The sequence below is a fragment of the Charadrius vociferus genome, unplaced genomic scaffold (assembly GCF_000708025.1).
Source record: "Charadrius vociferus isolate BGI_N301 unplaced genomic scaffold, ASM70802v2 scaffold39, whole genome shotgun sequence".
Classification (NCBI taxonomy): domain Eukaryota; kingdom Metazoa; phylum Chordata; class Aves; order Charadriiformes; family Charadriidae; genus Charadrius; species Charadrius vociferus.
The window spans coordinates 4,839,922-4,845,507 of NW_009650188.1; positions in this window are offsets into that span (position 1 = coordinate 4,839,922).

Here is a 5,586-nt window from a genome sequence, read left to right on the forward strand (position 1 = left end):
CCCGGGTACCCCCAGGGCACCCCCAAGCCCGAGCCCTGCGACACCCCGGGCACTATCAAACCAGCAGCATCCCCAAGCCCGGGTCACACAGCACCTCTGGGCACCCCAAACCCACCCCCGCAGCCCCCTTAGCATCCCCGGCCCCATCGGTGTCCCGGGTGCTGCCACCACCACCACCCTGGCCCCGTGCCGAGGGTCTGGAGGCTCCGGCTTGATCCAGTCACCCCCATGTCCCAGGTAATGACACCCTTCCAGCTGCCAGCACGAGCAGGGATCTGGTGCTGCTGCAAACAGCTGGGAGAAAAAAAAAACCCTCATCACACAGCTGCAGGAAAGATGAGCTGGGGCAGGGGGGAGGGTGCAAGCCTCCGCACTATTTTTCAAACCAGATTACCCCCCACCCCGTGACTCTCCGTAAAACGGAGCCGACCTTTAGCATACATCAGCTTCCCAGCATGACATCGGCTGCTCTACGGCGCGGCGCTGGTTGCTCTGCCGGGAGCTCGGCCCATCGCTGCGGTGCCCCAAGAACATGCCGGCACTGGGGAGCCAGAAACCCACGTGGACGGAGAAAGGTGTTGCCCCCAACACGTGCTTTGAGCTGCTGGGAAGCTTTGAAGCTCCAAACCAAGAGTTTAAGCTGGAGAAGGTGTGGCTTGCAGCTGGCATCGCATTTGGAAATGGAGAGCCACTCGCCTCTGTGAGCTACGATAAAGATAATGGAATCTCATGCCTTGCACCATGAGCTGACCGCTGCAAGCGTGAGGACTGCTGTGCCAGGAGAACTTGTGTTCACCTGTTTCTCTCTGATTTCGGTCTCTATGGGGCACAAGAGCCACCGCAAGGCAGTGCAGCTGGGTGGGATTAATGCAAGACCTCCGCTACAGCCAGTCTGTTGAATCCTCCTGTGCCTCAGTTTCCCCATTTTTAAGTAAGGGACACCACCAATACTTCTCCTCCCTGTAAAGCAAGCTCTAAAGCTGGGGAGAAAACACCACTCACCTTCTCCTCCATCCCCCTCCGCTGTCAGTCAGGGCATCCCGTTGGCCATGGATTGCTCTCCCCGTTATCCCAGCCCAGTCCTCGCAGCTGCTCACTGCCAGTGCCGGGAGCCCGGCCCGCTGATTCCTCCCCAGGATCCAGCAGCAGAGCTGAGCCGGGAGGGAATAAACACTCGTCTGGATGCAAACGTCTTTAGCAAAAGGGCAGTATGAATTATGAAATGCAAAGGCGAGATAAGTGGATCCTGTCACAGCACTTACCCTCTGTGCCGCAGGATTTAAGCGTCTGCTGGTTGCGGGCGAAGGACTGCGTGGCACACACGTACACCCGCACACAGCCCGGGCCAGGAGGGAAGCATCCCTATTCCCCTGCCGATGAAGAAATCCGCATTACCGACCCCGGCACATCAGTGGGCTGGTAAATACAGAGAAGCATCAAGCGAGAAAGACGAGCACGCGGAGTATTTCTGCGGAGGGTAGTAGAGAGGCATTTTCCCTTAGCTGGGCTTCAGAGCTGCTGGAGGGATGCGAATTAGAGACATCCAGGCAAGCAGGGAGGAGGAGGAGGCCAGGAGAAGTGAGAAAGTAATTTCCTGGGCTGCTCTGGGCAGGATGCGAGGAGGTGATGACAGCCCAGGATGCAGGGAGAGACGGTTCTCCCCTCGGATAGCACTGCCAGGGCCACGGGAGGCATTATTACGGCTAATTCAGGAACTGACATTTTGCTGTTTCCATGGATGGACGTGGAAAAGAGTTTCTTTGGGATTAAGGAGTCACTTGGCTAATGTGGGGCTGAGATTGCCCAGATCCAGATGGAGCTCCTCCATCACCCCGGTGGCTCCGGCCTGAAGCAGGCGAGCGTTGCAGAAGATCACGACAAAGTGAATGTGAAACAGCATCGCTCTGGCGAGCAGGGTTATCAGCTCGTGTGATTTCGCTGCAAGTCTCATTTCCATTCCCCCCCGCCCCCCAAGCCATGTTCCCTGTCATCAGCTCATTATTTTTTAAAGCAGCACACGGGCAACCAAAACAGAACACAAAAAGCGGGATTCCCACCTTGGTGGCAGCAGGGAAAAGCTTGGAAACAGAAGCACCAGGTGCTCCGCAGCGGGGAAGAAAAATTAAACCCAAAGTTGTTCTTTTCAGTAGATGGGGTTTTAAATAAAACACGTGGTTTGGGAAGCCCAACTGGTGTGTTTGGAATGCTTGGGGTTAGTACTGCTGGTAAACCAAGCAGCAGTTTGATCCAAAGTACTTTTCAAGTTCTTATCTCAGTTTCTTGAGGGGGGAAGGAAACACAAAGCACCTGCAAAGCATCCCTGCCTCGCCAGCATCTCGATATCTGCCATCTGTGGGGCAACCGCGCGCAGCGCGGCACAGCTCAGGCTGCTCCAGCCCCGGGTGCACCGGTGCCCCGGCAATACAGGGATGGTAAATCTGCCAAAATCTCACCCTCCGCAGTCCTCAGACATTGCAGTACCCGCGTGCACAATTGACTTTAAAGCTTCTAAGTACTGCAGCTAAACTCAGCTCCGCTCAGGAAGCTCGTGTGAGTTTTATGGGATTCCTTCTTCCCAGCGTTGGAAAGGATTTTACCGACTAGTTTTAAAACAAAACCATAAAATACTTTTTATTCCCTTCTGGTTTTTCTTCTCTTGTAAAAATCTAAGCCCGCAGGCTTCAGTACTGCACACCGATACTTCACTCCCTTATTTGTTAGGATGAGCATTCAGCCAAATAAAGCGGCGAATCCTTGCGTAGGTCCTTCTCTAGCAACACCCGCACGTGCAAACCCCTGCAAAGCTTCCACGTCTGTGTACACACACACGGCCACGCTGCAGAGAAGCCCGGCGCTTGCGGGTGCCCTTGCATTATTACATCTTACACTCGTGCACCTCAGCACATCAATAATTTCCTTCCTGTTCAGGCAAGCGTTTCCACTGGCCCAAAACGCTGATGCCAGAGGATGCTCAGGAGCGTGAACCCGCAGCTGCTGGCATGGGAATTTATTTTGTCCAGCATTGGATCTTGCTTTTATTTTCATTTTTAGTGAGCCTGGGGCGGCGGTATCAATCAGAAAAAAAGCCTGACAGTGCAAAATGCCATCCCCGCCAGCGTCCAGCCTGCTCCTCATGGGTTTGAAGCTATCTCCCTGCCTTGTGCACTTGGGACAACAGGGCTGCTGGGCTGTAAATGGAGGCGTTAGCAGATGGAAAGGACCTTGGGAGTCAGACAGAGCAACCTTCAGCCCTCCTGTCTTTCTGGTGGGGGGTAGGAGAAAGCACAGGGCTGGTTACGGTGTCTGAGGGCGATGCTGCGATGCCCTCACTGCACTTTCCTCCCTCCCAGCGCAGCCCTGGGAGCACATCGCCACAGCCTCCCAAGCCCGCCTGCTCCCTGGGGAGGGCTCTGGGGAGCACAGAGTTAATGCACAGCTTTCCCCTCCGCAGCACATTCCCGCCAGATGTGGATTAGTCATTATACACCTCGGTGGGTTCTCTTTCGCCTGCACAAGCACTGGAAAACAAACCCAACCCCGTCATACAAGAAACACAACACGCAGCAGGAGCTGCCCAGCAGCCCTCACCTCTCCCCATTTCCACATTATCCAAGCGATGTCGCCAGGGACGCGCCCACCATGCAACCTAAGGATCGCAGGTGCCTGTGCATCAGTGTCACAGGAGGTCTCTGTGCAGCTGCACACCCCCAAATCTGATACATTTAGGGGACTGCAGAGACCCCCCTCTATCCTGGTGGGCTGGAGGAGAGACCTGGCATGGTGCCCGCACACCCATTTAATGGGTGGGATGGTGGTTTTCCCCTGGAAACTGGTCAAAGCAAGTTGCATTCTCCCCCCAAAAAAGGATCCTTCTCCATCACATGTGACCGCCTGGGAGCTCCAATCTGGGCGGTGAGGGCCAGGGCTGCCCCATGCTGCACAAGAGACACAGGGGGACACACAGGGCTGCCTGCCGCCGCGGTGGCATCCGTCTCTGCACTGGAGGACAGGCAGAAAAGAGCCTCGGGTAATATCGTTAGGCAAGAGTTATGCTGTCTCCTTCCCAAACAAAGATAAATGTCATTAAAGCTCAGCCCTTGTGTATTTTACATCCAGATATGCAATGAATATTCCCCCCCCCTCCCTGGGTGGGGGTTTACAGCTTTCCACAGCAATTAGGCAGCAGCGTAGTATTAACCCATCGCATTCCCGGAGCATCAGCCTGGGAGCAAGAGCTTTGTGCAAGAGCCACTTTGACTTCCCTCCTCGAGCTGGCTCAGCACCCACATCCCGGGGCGGGGGGGGGATGCACGGGAAGCAGCGGGAGACCCCCGCGGGGGACCCAGATGCAGTGCTTGAAGCTACTGAAGGGAAATCTGTGCAGCCCTGGGAGTGCACAAGCTTTGCGCATCCCGTGTACCGAGGGGGCCTCGCAGCCGTCAGCAGCGCGAGCAGCGGCACGTGCAAAGTAAAGCAGCCAGAAAGCATCCCGGGTGCCCGGTATTCCGGTTTGCCCGGTATATATATGCCTCCTGTGTGAAGGAGGCTCTCCCAGCTCCAGGCCAGGGCTGCTTTTTCTGATTTATGAGCCACTTACAGTCACATTTGGAGCAGTCAGGAGAGATTTTTATTTTTTTTCTGCCCTGTGCTGCAATTTTTAAGTGCCTGGTTAAGGAGCCATTGGCTGCTCACCATCTGTCTTAGTTATTTTCCTTGTTTAGTGGCAAATGTGCAACGTGCAGCTTTATCCTTATGCTCCTAAGCCCTGCCAGGGGCTGTGGATGCTCTTTACCTTACCCCAAGATAGTCAAGATACATGGAAAAAGTCCCACGTCACATTTCCAGCCCCAAATTGGGATGTTTGCCCTGAGTTGGGTAAACACATCCCTCCAGGTTCATCCTCCCCAGGAGACACAGTGTGAGCCGTGCAAAGGGAGCAGGCTCTCTCGCAGGGGGTCTGGGCAAGTTTGGGGTAAAAAGGAGAGGAAAAAAAGGGTCAACGTTTGGGTAAAGACCACCAGTTGTATCCACTGGGATGGCTCTGAGAATGGCAGTGCCTGTGGAAAATGTGGAGAAATTAAAAAAACTCATCGATTTTCACCCCTCTCACCCAGCACCCATGGGGAGGCAGGATTTTCCCTGGCCAACGTGGGGATCCCATGGGGAAAGTGCCACCGCTTCCTCATCACTAGCGGGTGTAGCGCTGCCACGCGCCACATCCTTCCTTCCTCCCTCCCACAAACATGAAGCCTAAATATTTGATGCAGCCAAACAGCTTTTCCCAGCCCCAGGAAGGAAACGCTGTGCCGTACGAGCAACCCGGGGCTCTCCAGCAAGGAAAATAAGCCCTTGGGGGTTTCACCCTGCCCTGGTGCCCATGGAAGAACCCCCAGTTAGGGAAGAAGGGCCGCAGGGAGGTGATGCCAGTGCGAGCAGGGGACTTCCTCGGGCAGCGCGGTGCATCGATCGGCTGAGTCTCTGCACCTGCCAAGCCGCCGCCCTGCTTGGCCTTGCCGCGGTGTCGCCACAGGCATGGCCGCAGCATTGGTTCGTGGGGAAAACATGCCCTGCGGGACTTGCAGTGCA